Consider the following 17,616-nt stretch of genomic DNA (forward strand, 5'->3'; position numbering starts at 1 on the left):
AGGGAGAGGGCTTACTGACTCTATTCCTATGTTGTATTTTACATTTTTGTTACGTATTTATTTTATAACTGAAGCTTAGTACCTCTTAATCCCTTCACATATTTCATCCATCCTGCCCCATCTCACCTCTGGTAACCACCAGTTTGTTATTTATATTTAAGTGTTTGTTCATTTGTTTTGTTTTATGTTCTACACATAAGTGACATCGAATGGTATTTATCTTTGACTTATTTTACTTAACATAATACCCTCTAGGTCCATCCATCCATGTTGTTGCAAAGGGCTAGATTTTGTTTATTCTTTTATGGCTGAGTAATATTCCATTACATATATATAAATATTTGTATATATAAATTACACATCTTCTTTATCCATTCATTTATCATTCGACATTTGGGTTCCTTTCACATCTTGGTTATTGTAAATAATGTGGCAATAAACATAGGGTACATATATCTTTTAAAATTAGTGTTTTCATTTTCTTTAGTTAACTACCCAGTAGTGGAATCACTGAATCATATGGTAGTCCTACTTTTAACCTTTGTGGGGAGGGAAACACCATACTGTTTTCCACAGTGGTTGCCCCAATTTCCATTTCCCCTAGCAATGCCCAAGTGTTTCTTTGTTTCCACAGTCCTCATCAATACTTGTCATTTCTTGTCTTTTTGATATTGGCCATTCTTACTAGTGTGAGGTCATATCTCATTATAGTTTTGATTTGTATTTCCCTGTTGATTAGTGATACTGAGCATCTTTTCATGTGTCTTTTTGGCATCTGTATGTCTTCTTTGGAAAATGCCCTCTGCCCATTTTTAATCAGATTATTTTCTTGATGGAGAGTTATGTAAAATCTTTATATACATTTTGGATGTTAACTTCTTACTGGATGTATCATTTGCAGGTATCTTCTCACATTCACTAGGTTCCTTTTTTGATGGTTTCCTTTGTTGTACAAAAGATTTTTATTTTGGTGTAGTCCCATTTTATTTTTGCTTTTATTTCCCTTGCCTAAGGAGACATATTCATAAATATGTTACTAAGGCCAGTGTCCAAGCGATTAATGCCTATGTTTTATTTTAGGAGTTTTATGGTTTCAGGTCTCACACTGAAGTCTTTAATCTATTTTGAGTTCATTTTTATGTACAGTGTAAGAAAGTGGTCCAGTTTCATTCTTTTGCATGAAGCTATCCAGTTTCACAGCACTATTTACTGGAAGACTTTCTTTTTCCCCATTGCATATTCTTGCCTCTTTTGTCATAGATTATTTGACCATATAGGCATGAGTTTACTTCTATGTTCTCTATTCTGTTCCACTGATTCATATGTCTTTTTTTGTGCCAGTACCATACTGTTTTTATTAATTTAGCTTTCTAATGTATCTTGAAATCTGGGATTGTGATACCTCCAGCTTTGTTCTTCATTTTTAAAACTGCTTTGACAATTTGAGGTGTTTTTTGGTTCCATATAAATTTTCTGATTATTTGTTTTAGTTCTGTGAATAATGTTATTAATATTTTGATAGGGATTGTGTTGAATCTTTGAATTGCTTTGGGTAGGATGGACATTTAAAAAATATTAATTCTTCCAATCCATGAGCATGGTATAGCTTTCCATTTGTTTGTGTCATCTTCAGTTTCTTTCATATCTTGCAGTTTTCAGAGTATAAGTCCTTCACTTCTTTGGTTAAATTTATTCTCAGGTATTTTATTCTTTTTGATGCAGTTGTAAGTGGGATTGTTTTCTTAATTTCTCTTTCCATTACTTCTTAAATGGTATATAGAAATGCAACAGATTTCTGTTTACTGATTTTGTATCCAACAACTTTACTGAATTCATTTATTAGTACTAATGGTTATTTTGGTGGAATCTTTAGGGTTTTCTGTATATAGTATGTCATCTGCAGACACTGACTATTTTACTTATTTCTTATGAATCTGGGTGCTTTTTATTGTCTGGCTTTAAAAAAAAATGTGTAATGAAAGATAAAAATAAAAGCAGAAATTAAGGAAATAGAAAAAATGTTCAGTACCACTGTTGGTTGCTCTGGCCGGTTTTTCCCAGATGGAGTCTGGGACTCAAATGAATCTGGATACATGCTTTGTGATTTGGTATTAGAAAAATGGCATATTTTAAATGAACACTGCCCTTGATCATCTGAACTAGAGACCCCAGGCTTTTAAGGATATCTCAAGCAGGTCAGACTTTTACCATAATCCCTACAGTACAGGAAGTATAGTCTCTCATTTTGGGCAATTCTGTAGATTGTCTTCTGACCTTGAGTTCACCTTCTCCTTAAAATAGACATCAGACTATCTCTCATTCTGAATATACTATATGGCTTTTCTTTTTTTAAATTGCCTTTGAGGAATAAGATATTTCATGACCTTCTCCATCACGATTAAAATGATTTGAAAGTATTAGAAATGGAGTATGTGTGAAGGAGTGGTCCCCTTTCTGAAAAATGGTTTTTAGAGTAAAGAACTGTATGCAATATATTAGAATGTATAGATTGTTTAATCACATTTTGTTCATATTTGTTATTATAAGAAGATAAGCCAGTTCTTCCTGGAAGGGGTTGTTAGGATTGCTGAAAGTGTGTGAAACTACATGACAAATATTAATTGAGTGGCCTCCAAATGCCTGACACTGTGCTAGGTGTATAACACATACTATAGCCTCTAATCTTTTGGAATTTCTTGTCCTGTTTCCTGGAGCATGCCTACCTTTAAAAAGAGTATTATTTCATTGTGGATTGGAGAGTTGAGCAATTCCACTAGGACTAAAGTGTGGCCTATTGTAGTCTGAATACAGTGAAGGGGCATAGTACATGATGAAGCAGAAGCAATGGTCCTGAGGCAAGACCGACAATGAACCCCCAGAGGAGTGTAATTTTCACAAATTCACAGTATCTTAGGGGTCTTGGATCCACAGTCTTCAAAGTCCAGAAAATTATCTTATCAGTGCACCTAGAAAGGAGAGATTCTCGGTGACATGCTGATAATAATTTCCCATAAGATTGATTTTAAAATGCCAATTTACCACTTTCCTGTGGCCAGAGTCATCCTGTTCTCTACCTGCCACACTGTTTTCCCAGTACTAAGGTACCTGGAAAGTTGAATTAGTCCTCAGAAGATTGCTTAGAGGGCATAGAAACATAGTGAAGAGTGATGACTAATTTTGACATTTTCGTCTGTGGAGAAATTGCCACACAACAATGAATGCTCTTGGCAGAATAAAATTCAGTTTGTATCTGCAATGAGCCATTTCATTTTTTTTTTTTATGTTTTATCAGTGTACAACTGTGTCTTTTTAAACCACTACTTCTGTATCTTCATTTCCTGGTACTCCTATACTATAGCTAGCAGATACAGGAGTTACAACTATTCAGGCATTATAGAATAACTTTCCGTATGTGAACTTATTTAAACCTCAAAACCTCCTTATGAGGTACATTCTTTTATAATTTCCCTCAGTTTTCAGTTGAGGAAAATGAAGTAGGAAAAATTTATGTCAACTGCTCCAAGTCACCCACTATTAAGTGGCAGAACCAGAATTCAAGTCCAGATTTTCTGGCTCCAAATCTTCATTTCTCTATCTTATCTGCTAGTCTCTCTCACAGTTATCTTTGAGGACAGATTTAATCAGAGTTGTTCATGTGAGTTATTATACTCAGTAAATCAGAGACAACTAAGAACAGCCAGGTGAAAAAAAACAGCTTTCTTTAAGAAACTGTCCTTTCCTCTTTAATTCCTAGAACCTCAAATGGCGGATGGGGAGAGTTAAAAAAAAAAAAAAAAAAAAGAGCAGGGTTCCTAATATCTGATAGAGGATATGAGAATGAAGTACAGAGCCACCTATGAAAGGGCAAGGCCCCTGGGAGACTTGTGCATGAGCCCTTTGATGGAGTGGGCCATGAAAAGATGGTGATAAGATGTCAGATAAACAGACATTGAGTTCCTTCTATGTGACAGGTCACTGGAAGGTGTGGAGGATACAAAGGCAACCCTTGTTTCACTGACCTCTAGTTGCCAAAGATTTTGACATAATTCCTTCTGGATGGCCAAGTGGCATCTCATATGTTCATGAATGCCTCTTATTCTAGGCCAGATCTGTGAAATGTCTTGACAAGGTCTCCTCCATCTGCTACCTTGTGAGAAGTATCTTTTCTTCAAATGCCCACCATTGAGTGACCCCACAAAACTTAGGATTGACCACTTATCTCCTTTGTGGTATGTGATGTTCTTGAATTTCATAAGGGTCCAATGTTCTCTGAAGTCTTCAGCATACCAAAGCCATTGTTTTCCACATAAAATTGAAGACAGGATCCTCCTCCAAAGTCGTCTTTCACCACATCTTTTAACCACGGACCCAAAGAAATCTCATGAACTTGTAATTGAAAATAGCTTTTTCACCTTCTACTTGTGATGGGCTCTAGAAATTGTCTGTGGGTAAGTGTTGGAGGACCAATCTCTGGAACAAGACTTATGCTCTCCTAATTGTCCTCACCTACACATGTTCTTCTCTGTCCTTCCTTCAAAGTGCTTATACAAATTGTTACCAACCCATTACAAATGCCTGACCTGTTCAAATTTTTCTGTTAGAGACTTCTTCAGTCCCACCAGAATTCCTCAGTACAATAGTAAGTAAGACCTGGTTCCATCTCCCAAAGCAGCTAAATGAATTTTGATTGTGTCTCTGTTTGTCTGAGGGTCAGGGCTACTGACAATTTAGTGTGATGGAGACACCATCACACCAGACATTCAAATAGCCCTTTTGCACTCCTTGGATCTGTTTCTTACCAGTCACATGGCCTTCAGAAAATCACTTTACTTTTCATGTTCAGTCTTCTGATTCAAGAGAGGAAACAAACAAAACCTGTTCTCTACCTAATGGGAGGGCTGTGACAATCAAGAGATGACACATGTTGAAAGGGTTTGGTAAACAGCAGACTCCGTATGCTACTCACCTGGGCAGTTAGTACCTCCTCCTCCCCTCGCAAAGCACTTGGAGCTGCTCTCTAACATCACGTTTATCACACTGCAGGGTACTTGTTTATACATCTGATCCCCACAGTATACTGTCAGCCACTAAAAAGCAAAGGTGTCCTCCCATTCATTTTTGGATTACTGCCCCTGGTGTGGTGTCAGTCATAACACATTCACAAAATACATGTTGACTGACTGCATGAATTAATGTATTGAATGCAAAAATGATAATTATACTCTGGTGTTCTGAATAATTTTGGACAAATCACATCATCTTCAGAACTCAAGTTTTCCTAATTGCTAGTAGAAAAAATATATTAGTGAGGGTTAGAAAGATGTATGACTTTCACTTCATAGAATTTTAGTCCAGAGATTCCTTACAGTATTTGAGTCAGTGTTCTCCCATTGTATAGAGGAAAACATCACATCTAAGAAAATGTGTGTAGTGTGTCAAAGGGCACGTGGTGGCCATCTGAACCAGAATCCAGATCTCTTGACCACCAGTTAAGTGTTCTTTATACCACATTTTGAGATCCTCAGACAAAAGTGACACAGTTAACACAGGATGACTTTATCACCCAGAGTACCGTGCTGTGTTCCAGATAATGGATCTGTTCCTGGCAGTAAATAGACACTCTTGTCAATGGGGAGATACTCCTCAATGAGAAGGAACCATAAATTGGAAACAAAACTACACAGTGTTGGTCAAGGTGGATATTAGTTACCCTGAATGAATCAAAGTCAAAGAGTGACAAATGGGTTCCCATGCACCACAGCTTCACACTGAAATTAAATGACTTTGTACAGCAGACAAATACTTAAGAAACTTAACAAAGCTGGGTGGCCTGTAAAGTATTGCATTGCAAAGTGAAGAGGTTGAGTAAATTAAAGCAAAACCCTGAAGTAGGTGTCAATTCCAGAATCAGTCATCCACTGAACATTCATTCTTCAAGCTCTTACTGTAAACCTTGCTATTTAGTGCTGGGCTGCCAAGGGAGTGGGGTGTGGTCTCTGTCCCCCACTCTCCTCAGCCCAGTGTGTGCACCATCTAGTTGAGGAGATGTGAAATGGTTGAACAGATGAGCACCTGGAAGAGCTGGACTGCCTGACAGACATAATCCCCTGAAGGGTCTGAAGGAAGGTATGGCCAGTCATACCTGTGAGGCAGGTGGGAAGATAGTAAGAAGTTGGTCAGGAAAAGAGCAGATTTTTAAAAGAGGTCTGCAAAAATTAGTATCTGTTTGCCTGTTAGACAATGAGAGTGGAAGGAGAGAACTATACCAGCAGATGAATAAGATGGAACCATAAATTGGCTTGGCATCTTTGGGCAACTGAAAGGATTTTGGTGTGGCAGAGGGAATGATGGGAGTTAAGAAGGATATGATGAAGAGGTAGGCATTCCCACTCTTCTCATTTCAGATGAAGTGTTTATATTTTATCTTTGTGACCAAAGTGTCTTATAATTGAATCCATGGATGATCTTCAAGAGATCTACAAACCTCTGAAAATTAAAATTACCTATGAAAATAAGTTCTTGGGTGTCTATATTTATATAAATGCTCCTGGGAGGAATATATTCATATTTATTTATTCTTCAGTGCATCCCTTTCAAGGGCCTATGTGATTATGTTGGGTCCAGCTGTGTAATCTTCCTATCTCTTAATCACATCTTCAACAATCTCCTTTGTTGTATAAAATAACTATTTATAGATTGTGGACATCTTGATGAAGCAGGGAGTGGGGTGGGATGGGTGCATTATTCTTCCTACTTCAGATGGAGACCCAGAACAAGAAAGGGGGAGTGTATTGCCTGAGGTCTGAAAACATGTAAGCAGTAGAGTTGGGATGAGGACCCAGATCTCTTGAGCCTCACTCCTGGGCAGATTCCAGTTCCTGGTGCAATTAGGCCATGTGTAGATTAGTTGCCACCATACTCAGTAGAGGGTGACTGAGTGGATGGCACTTGCCTAAGTCCTTTCCACTGTATGATGCCTAAGGGATGTGTGCTGATTCCCATTTGTTGGCTAGGGTGTCTGTGATATGGTCCATAGAGGGGAAGTGGGCACTACTTCTGTGTTTCCTGGGCTTGGTCAGCACTGATCAGATCTGCTAGTCCCCATCCTGAGTCAGCTTACCTTTTCATCTATACATCACATTTCAGAGATCAGAACTCATCCAGGATGAGGCTGTTATAGGTATATGGCATGGTGTGAAGGAAGAATTCCGAGCTGGAATTGGGAGCCCAGGATGCTGTTACCTTTCTGTTAACCTGAATTATGTGATTTCTGCTCATTTGAGATTCATTTTCTCCTTTGTGAAATGAGATGGTTTGGGTTAGATATAAAAGTCCCTCTACCAGCCCCTGGTAGAGTAGATATATGGCAATCTTACCAAGGGATCCTTCCCTTCTTTGACTCTCAGTCCTTGAACTTAGCATTCAACGGTTCAACTGACTGGACTAGCAGCCAGAAATACCAGATTTATATAGGGAATGTCTGTGCAGACTCCAAAGAAGAGTTGAAACCACAGGCTATGATGGATTCTACATACCATCCATGTCAGATCACCATGAATTTCTGGATGAGCTAAGAGATTTCTAGAGTCTCTACACTACTAGAACAGATTTATCTATATCTCTATGTCTCTTGGTGGTTAACACGAACACAATTTCAAAAATCTAAAAATAGTTGTTGTAGCTTCTCAAATGGTAGCCCATCAATCTCAAGAACTAACCAAAAGGGAAGTGGAAGGAGCAGGAAGGGACTGGAATAAGCTCTTTGGGCTCTGACTTTGTAGTAACAGACAGGACATGCAAGAATTTGCGAAAGTAGAGATTAACAAAAGGTGGAAAGGGATTAAAGAGAGGGAGAATGCTAAGCTTTTCAAAAACCCATAGGTCCAAGAAGATGAGTGAACTCCAAACAAGATAAAATGAAAGAAATTCATCCCAACAGTCCTTATCATCAGCAAACTTCTCAAAACTAAAGACAAAGAGAAAAGTTTTCAAGCAACAAGAGAAAATAACACCTTATTTTTAAGGAAGAAGAAAAGTTTGCATGAGAGCAGATTTATGTCCAGGAACCATAGTTTCTAGAAGGAAAATGGCACATTTTCCAAATACAGAGAGAAAGGAACTTTCAATTGAGAATACTGTATCCCAAGAAAGTATTCCCCAGGAATGGATGATAAAGAAAGACATTATCAGATAAAGAAAAAGTAAAAGCATTTGAACATTCTTATCTCTTTTAATAAGAAGAAACTAAAGTTCAGAGTTATTTTGTACCCAGGACACACAGCCAGAAAGCAGTGGAAGTGAAATTTGAACCCAGATTTGTTTGATTCTGGAATTCACACTCTTTTCAAGATAATGTTTCTCATAATTTCCATCATGTCAATAGTCATTATTGAATTTGAAGATTATCCTCTCATTTTGTTTAACACTTACCATGTATGAGTTTATTTTCATTATTTGTTTCATGCCAGAATATAGGAGAACCATTCATTCTTTTCTTCATTTAGTTATTAAGGACTGTTTCTAAGCCTATCATGTGCTAGAGAAGAATCAGACAAAGCATAGAACCAGGATGTATATGACACATGTCCCATCACCTTCCCATTTTTTTTTTTTAAATTCATTTATTTCACAGACAGATACCACAAGTAAGCAGAGAGTCAGGCAGAGAGAGTGGGAAGCAGGCTCTCTGCTGAGTAGAGAGCCCAATTCGGGGCTCCATCCCAGGACCCTGTGATAATGACCCGAGCTGAAGGCAGAGGCTTTAACCCACTGAGCCACCCAGGCGCCCCTCCCATCACCTTCCTAATACACACTAATGGCAGGCAACAAATCAATCTGGCACTCACCCTTCTCAGTCTTGATACCCAAGCAGGAAATTATAGTCTGTCAGAGCTGCTCTGTCAGGTGATAACTATTTGCCATTCCCAACATAATCCTGCCCTCCAAAGACCCACAGTCTAGAGAAAGAAACAATTTTCCTACCTTCCAATTCCAAGATTTTTCTATAATAGAGTATAGGCAAAATGCATAAAACTGAAAGTTGAATAATAGAGAAACAATATAAATGTATTGCATATTCACTCTGTATCAATACTATGTTAGGTATTTTACATTTATTACTTTATTTAATCATCACAACTACTTTATGACATAAACTATTTTTTAACAGCTAAGGACACTGAAAAGATCAGAGAAGTTCAGTGTGGTAAAGATAATCTATAACAGAAAAGTAATTTGGATCAAGTCTGCTCAAATTAAAAATCCATGTTTTTTCTTTTATACTTACTATGCTGCTTCTCTTTAAAAGGATTAAAATCATAAACTAGTTATATTTAAACTACTTTCATACTACTATGGATGTATCTAATTATAAAGGTAGAAACTTCAAGAATATCTCCTGAAATACTCAAAGTTAAAAAAAAGATAGAATTTAGAACCAAAGTAAATATTCAAAATCAATAGCTCTTTTCCTGACAGCCAGTGAAAGGCTACAATGGGTAAAAAGATGATATGCATAAGAATAGCATAAAATATAAAATGGTTAGAAGTTATCGTAATGAGAAATTTCTAAGGTCTCTCTAAGGAAAGCTAGAAAATATTACTGGGTGTAATATTTATATCAATATCTCTCTGTCTATCTATCTACCTACTTACCTACCCATCTATTTATTTATCTACCTACCTATCTATCCAGTGGAGGAGAGTACATGTTTCCAAATACTGTTAAGATTTTATTTTTTCTGGGGTGCCTGGGTGGCTCAGTTGGTTAAGCATCTGCCTTCAGCTCAGGTCATGGTCACAGGGTCCTGGGATCAAGTCCCACATAGGACTCCTTGGTCAGCAGAGAGCCTACTTTTCCCCTGTCTGCCATTCCCCCTGCTTGTGCTTGCTCTCTCTCTTTCTCTCTTTCTCCTGCTCTCTCTCTCTCTGTCAAATAAATAAACTAAATCTTTAAAAAAAAGATTTTATTTTTCCTTGTTAAATTATAAGATTAATATCTTATCAAATGCTTAAAGGTGATGATGCGTAGGGATGTTTTGTATAAAGATTTACCAAAACAATCTAAAATTTGGTGAATATTAAACAGACAAAGGTACAAATGGGCATTTTGATTATTAAACAACAAGAGAAACTATAAAGAAAAAGAGACCATACCAAAAAACTTAAACATAAGAGTTTTTCCATATATAAAACATCAAGTTCAAACTCACAATGTGGAAAAAACAAATCCTATCTATTTAGTAGTTAATATCCTTAATTTATAAAGAGTATTTGCAATTCATTCAAAGTGGTAAAATGTTACCAGCAGCCTTTGATCAGTCATGTAAGTAAATTTTAACACCCAGATCAGAAAACTTTAAAAAATGATGTATTCAGAATCATATAGGTAAATCAAAATGGATTCCTAAAAAGCTGTTCACATAACCCATAGGAACAAAAGAAAAAAAAAAGAGAGAGAGAACTAGAAAGAGAGAAAACAAATAATAAAATAGCATACTTAAGCCCAATGTAACAATAATTATCTTAAATATAAATGGTGTAAATATATAAACTAAAGCACAGAGATTGGTGTAAGAATAAAAAGCCCTATCAAACTATATAGATTAGTCTGGTGATGGGTATTGAGTAGGGCATGTATGCAATGGAGCGCTTGGTGTTATACACAAACAATGAATCATGGAGCACTACATCAAAAACTAATGATAAACTGTATGGTGAATAACATAACATAAAAAAAAACAAACTGTGGTTTCTAAAACCCACTTCAAACACAAGTTTAAAAAGCTGAAAATAAAAGGATAGAAAAAGTTACCTTATGCAAACATTAATTTTATAAAAGATACATACATGCCATATTAATATCAAATAGAATATACTTCAGACAAAACCACTGCTAGAAACAAATAGGAATATTATGTAATGGCAAAAGGATCAATCCATTAGGACTAAAAACAATTCATAATTCTAAATGTTTATGTTCCAAGGAACTGAGCCAGAAATACATGAAACAAAAATTGATTGAGCCACAAGGACAAATCCACAATTAAAGTTGGGAACTTCAATTCTCCACTGTCAGCAATTTTGATAGAACTAAGAGTAAGTCAGCAAGGTTATAGAACTGAAAAACAAAATCAACCAATAGGATCTAACTGACATATGTAGAACATTCAACTGACAATAACAGAATACATATTTTCTTTAAGCACACATGGAACATTCACCAAGATAGAACACATCCTGGAGCACAAGACAAACCTCAAGAAATTTAAAAGAATTAAATTCATACAGATGGTGTTTTCTGAATTTTCTGAACACATTGGAATCAAATAAAAAATCAACAGAAAGTTAACAGGAAAACCTCCAAGCACTTAAAAACTAAACAACACACTTCTATTTTTTTTTTAAGACTTTATTTATTTGTTTGTTTGAGTGAGAGAGAGAGAGGGTGCAAAGAAAGAGAGAGAGAGCATGAACAAGGGAGGATGAAGAAGGGAGGGAGAGAACCAGGCAGAGAGAAAGTGAGAAGCAGTTTCCCCACAGAGCAAGGAGCCCCATGGGGAGCTTGATCCCAAGACCCCGGGATCATGACTTCAGCTGAAGGCATGTGCTTAACTGACTGAGTCACCCAGATGTTCCTAACAACACACTTCTAAATAATTCATGGATCAAAGAGGAAGTCCAATGGAAAATAAAAAAATATGTTAAGCTGCATGAAAATTAAACTATGACACATTAAAATTCATGAGATACAGCTAAAGCAGTGCCAAGAGGAAAATTTATAGCACTAAACACTTACATTAGAAAAGAGGGAATGTCTTGAATCAATTATTTAGGCTCCTACCTCAAGAAACTAAGGAAAGAATAACAGTATAAACCCAGAGCCAGCAGAAGGAAGGAAATAATAAAAGTAAAAAACAGTAAGGACAGAAATGAATGAAAATGATAACAGAAAAACAATAAAGAATGAAAGAAATAGCTGGTTCTTTGAAAGGAGCAGTAACATTGAAAACCCCTAGCAGAACTGACAAAGAGAGAAGACACAACTTAGCAATACAAGAAGTGAAACTGTCTATCCCTATAACCCCCTCCCACATCCAAAGAAAGATAAGGGAATTCCAAGAATAATTGTACATACAGACATTTGACAGCTTGGATGAAATGGACTAAGTCTTAAATGCACAAAACTACCAGAACTCACTTAGTATAAAATACATAATTTAAATGACTGTATCTTTAAAAAAATTGAATTTGGAAATTTAAAACTCTCCCCTCAAAATCTCTAAGTCTAGTTGGTTTCACTGGGTAATTCTACTGAATGTTTAAAGAAGAATTGATATAAATTTTCCACAATCTCTTCCAGATAATAAAAGAATGAATACTTCCCAATCCATTTAATAGAGCTAGTATTATCCTGACACAAAAACCAGCTAACAATGATACAAAAAAAAAAAAAAAAAAACCTACAGAATAGTATACCTCATAAGTATACATATAAAAATCCTTAGCAAAATATTGATAAATAGAAGTCAGCAATATTAAATTAATCCTGGATACTTTATTATCATTGTATGGTTTTTAAACTATATTTTACATTTTATTATTTTTGATGGATCAGAATGAGGTTTTTTTCATACTAATCTTTATTCTAGTTACATATGCTAAATTTTTTATTCTACAAATTTATTGATTCCTTATATTTTTGAAGATGAGAATGTCACTTTCAGATAACCTCTTCCTCTCTCTCTCTTTGTTTAATGTTACTCAGATATGAGCTAGCAGTGTCACTGAGATAGCAATATTCCATCCATCCATCTAACAGAGAAGGCAGGTTAGTGTTGCGTATCCCACCCTGAACAGCATTAGGAATCATCCCAGCTAGAATAAGACAGAGAGCACCTAGACTGAGTCAGGATCATGGGTTTGATCCCTTTCCTGCTGCTGGGTATATCCATTTGCTCAGACTGGCCATAACAAAATACTACAGACTAAGTGGGTTAAAAATTTATTTTTCTCACTGTTCTGGAGGCTACATTCCAAATCAAGGTGGCGACAGGTCTGGTTTCCCCTGACACCTTTCTTCTTGGCTCGCAGGGGACCACCTTCTTGCTTAGTCCTCACAAGGTCTTTCCTCCGTGTGCAAATGTGTCTGTGTCCAAATCTCACCCTATAGAGACATCAGCCAGATTGGACCGGGGCCTCCCATAAAGACCTCATTTTAACTTAATTAACTCTATGAAGACGTTATCTCCAAAAACAGTCACGTTGTGGGGTATGGGGTCAGGACATCAACACATCAATTGTCAGAGGGCACAATTCAGCCCATAATACTGGCTGGTCATTACCATTCTGCTTAGCTTTCTGTCTCTGTGTGTTCTCATTTAAAGTGAGCGGGTAGATTATATGACCTCTATGTTTCCTTCCAGTACCAGCTTTCCAAGATTTCATTATTTTCACCTTGCTTGTAGGCACCCTCTCTTTACAAATCTCTTCATCCCACCCCACGCCAGGATTAACATGGAGTACTATATAGTATCGTTAAGTAATCAGCTACATTTTCCTGGCTCAGAGGTAGAAGTCAGTTCATAGACACGAAACAAGTTTTCTGGAGGTTCTGGGACTGGAAGTTGAGATTCCTTGCTGAGAGAGAAGAAAATAATTGAAGTTGCAGAGAAAGTAAAACTGAACACACAAGTGGAATTCATTGGAGAGGGGCTTAAAGGTGGGAGGGAGACATGTGTAGAAGCACCTCGAAGGCAAAAAAGAAGGGAAACCTGCTCCAGTGTGCCCACAACCACTGTCAAGTGAGTGATGTAAGTCAGTTCTCCTCTTTCATACATTTTTTTTTTTAATGTAAAAGATGTGTGCTTGGTGTTCAGGGACCATCCTGATTTCATGTAACCTGATTCTTTTCAATAAAGAAGGTGATTCATTAAATGTGTAACTAAATGTGATTCCATTTTTATAACCTTGCTAGGCTTATATAAAAATAGTCACAGCTCAGGGGAAAAAAAATCTTTTGTCAGATCGAGTATATAAATTCTTGGTTCATAAACCACAATCAGCTGTAGAAAGGCTTGTGGAGAGACATCTGAGGGCAGCTTTAGAAAGAATGGAGAATTTGCTCTCTGGAGACTAGGTTTATGTCTCTGTTCTGATATTTCCTCCCAAGCAGGTGCACCTCTGTAAGCATCATCTGAAATGAGTTTAAAAGACCCCCTACCTGACCAGTGGGGCATCCCTCCTGGCAGAACTTCTACTGGAAGGGAATTTCAAAACCAAAATACAGCTCATTCTTTTAGAAACAAAATCAGAGTAGCTGGTGAAGGCGAACCATGTTCAGAGCATAGAGCAATGGGGACCAGTATGTGGTGTTTGGATTACTGCTCCCTCTCCCTCACAACCTGTCAGACGTCATTCACCAAGCGTGGCAGGCTCTACCTCTGAGTGTGAATGTGCCTCACCATCCTTCTAGCCATTGTGCTTCAGGCAGGCACTCTCCATTGATTAGCAAGAACATGTGAGGTGAAAACAGTTTGCTATCCCTGGCCTAGAGCTCAGTCAGAATGGTGGGACCAGATGCTTTGAATTCTATTGAAATAAATGTCAGAAAAATTAATGGGGTGGACTCAGAAAAGAGGGCTGTCTGCTGAAAAGAAAGGAAGAGGGCAGGTCGGGTGTAAAGGATTGCTGGCACAGTGGCCCCGTGGTAGGAGAAAACAGCAGATGAGGTGGGATGAGGTGAAGTCACAAGTCCCATGAAAGCTTGGGAAGAGAGTGGACAAAGTAGGGATGTGGGGAGGTGTCTTGGAATTCTGACCCAGTTGCAGGGACTTAGGTTTGGTCACTGCTGCCTACAAGAGGCACTGGTAGGCCTGCTGTTTGGGTACATGTAGTGTCCACGAGCCTCGGGTATCACCAGCGCTGTTGGTCAGGCTGCAGTGCCGCCATGTTGGTGGAGGCGCTGGAAACTGGCCAGCCGATGGTGCTGGTCCGGTGACTGCCCCGGCTCTGCAGCCATAAGTGAGTCAACTCTCATTTCTATCCTGTACTCATTTTGTGGCCTTGGGCAAGTTATTGAACTCTCTGAGACTCCATTTTCTTGATGGATACTTGGGATTATATTATGTCTTTCATGATATCACAGTAGGAATCTGATACATAGTAAATGCTCACTGAATAATAGGGAGCACTGTTATTTTTCTCACCCTACTTCTGCCTCTAGAGAAAGCAAAGCAGTAAGATCCAAGGAAAGGAATCATAACATTCTGAACTAATATAAGTAAGACTACTGGGAATGCACTTTATTACCATCAGACATTAAGCTGATTTGGTTTCAGTCATTGGGACAGCTGGCTTATTTCTGGCTTCTCTTTCACCTCCAGCACTCCTTCAGTCCCAGTGGAAAATCCACAGTGTTCACAAGGCCTCAAAGTCTGACTTTCTGTCTCACCGACTTATGAGACTGCTGGATGTTCTGATCAACACCTGCTACCTGTGAACTGGTAAGTCCCTCAAGGGACAAATTGTCCCAGAATTTCTCTGTGCTCCTCTTTTCTTTAGGATCCTGGGCCTGTTAAGTCATGATTTTTGAAATATTTTTATCTCGGCAATTGGTGGTTCTCAATAGTGGAATTAGTACATAAAACCTAGTTTGTCATAATCTAAAGTGGAAACAAGCTCTGACTCATTTAATGTGTATTTGAAAAAAATAACCAGCACATAAAACATGTGAAATGTTAGACAATTTTTTTATTTAAAAAGGAAGCTATTTTTAAAAAGTATTGAGTAAAAAAGTCATAGGTGATTTAAAATGATGTTTTCAGGTTATCAGTTTAGTGTATATTAGGCTTACAGTGAGTATGGTCAAGTCTTTATTACTTTTCCTTGGTTGAAACCCTTCAGTGGATCTTATATTGGTAAAACTTCTTTCAGAGTAAAAGTGGCTTGAAAATAAATATAATCATTCTCTCACAAACAGCAGAGTAAAGTTAACTGGTTTGAAAGTTGGTAAGTTAGTTTAGTATTGTCAGAGCCCTGGGTTGGTTTCTCTGAAATTCTTTTGGTTTTCTCTTCTTGGACTCAAGAAGGCTGCCGTGGCTTCTGAAATCACATTTTCATACACTGACAAAGGCAAGAAATAATCAAGGAAGTGGCATAGCTCTCCTTTTATCATGGAGGAAAATCTTTCCCAGGAGTCCTCTAAAATCTTTGCCTTATGTCCCAGTGTCTAGACTTGAGTCACATGACCCTTCCCTTGCTGATTTGTTTCTGGTTTACTCTGAGTTACTGAGAGTGGGACAGTGAGTGTCTGGAAAGCTCAGCCTCCACAATGGGAGATAGACTGTGGCTGCAAAGCTGCAGCAAAGAAGAATGGCTGTCTTTAGATGAACAGTAGTATCTGTATCAGCTACCCATTTTTTTTTTTACATGATAAAGTCCAAACATTTAATCATGATGTGTTAGTAATTTTTCAGGTTGCAAGATACCCACACCACATTCAAGTGTGGTTAAATTTATTGAAGAGCTAGGCTAGGGACAGGGAACCCCGGGAAAACAATTCAACAAGTCTCTAGAACAATTAGATATCATTGGCCTATCCCACAGCAGCTCTGGACTTACCCAGCACAAATGAGCAAGGGTGAGAGTCTCATGACCCTGCTAAGGTGGATTGGTCATTGTATTGAATCAGTTCATCTCTGACACCCCTCAGTGTCTCAACCATTTCTTTCCCTTCCCCCCACTCCTGACTATTGACTGTATGGATCTTACATTCACACTTCCAATGGCAAAATCTCTTCCCTAAAGAGACCATGCCCCATGTGATCTTCAGGATTTGGCTCAAGCATCATGGGGAGTGTCCGTTGACGTGTTAGCAGTCCTTGCTTAATCTTCCTGGCTCCCTTGCTTGTCAAAGAACCAACTTCTCTCTATTAAAGTTGCCTCAATCTATGAGACTTATTAAGAGAAGAGAGACTCTGGAGCCCTATTCCCTGAGATTCTGACTCTATAAGTCAGGAATGGACCTAGGGATGAGCAATTTAATTTGAATGACACTGTATGAGGACATATGGACCACAGTTTTAAAAAATATCAGTCCCATGTATTAGGCACTGTACATAGCAAGTTCTGTGACTCCCCTCACAGAGTTCTGCATAGATATTATTAAAAGCCTGATTTTGCAATTGGATAACTAGAGGCTCAGGGAGGACAAAAGCACACAGTCAAGAATAATGAAGCCAGGATTCAAACTCAGTTCTGCTTCTTCCAGAATGCCTGCTCTTGAATCATACCTAGCCACCTTGTTATAGTTCAGCACCTGGGCACCCCCAACACTTCCTCCTTTCTCGTTAGCAAAGCTGAGTCAGGTCTGTATCTCAAAATGGCTGCCAAGAAGAGAAGCACATGGCCCCTCCATGAGAAGGCACCGATGGAGCCCCAGTGGCTCTACTCTAATGAGTACAGACTGTGCTAGGAAAGCAGTGGGACCCAGTCTGCCGAGGTTTCCCGAGAGGGGAGTCTGAGAAAAGGAAATTATAAAGGATGGTGCCAATTTCCCGTTAGCCACTGCCCTTTCCACAGCCACAGGAAGGCCTTTGAAGACTTGACAGCACTGTA

The 17,616-nt window shown here is 38.0% G+C and overlaps 1 long non-coding RNA gene across 1 annotated transcript in view; it reads left to right on the plus strand.

The window, feature by feature from the left end:
• LOC123392476 overlaps window positions 1–17,616 on the plus strand; it is a 706,642-nt gene that overhangs the window by 513,841 nt on the left and 175,185 nt on the right. The window contains exon 7 of the long non-coding RNA XR_006607196.1: window positions 15,384–15,503. This is a non-coding gene — a long non-coding RNA (uncharacterized LOC123392476). The remainder of the gene's footprint in view (window positions 1–15,383; window positions 15,504–17,616) is intronic.

Source organism: Mustela putorius, unplaced genomic scaffold (genome assembly GCF_011764305.1).
Source record: "Mustela putorius furo isolate JIRA1106 unplaced genomic scaffold, ASM1176430v1.1 tig00000580_pilon_pilon_pilon, whole genome shotgun sequence".
Classification (NCBI taxonomy): domain Eukaryota; kingdom Metazoa; phylum Chordata; class Mammalia; order Carnivora; family Mustelidae; genus Mustela; species Mustela putorius.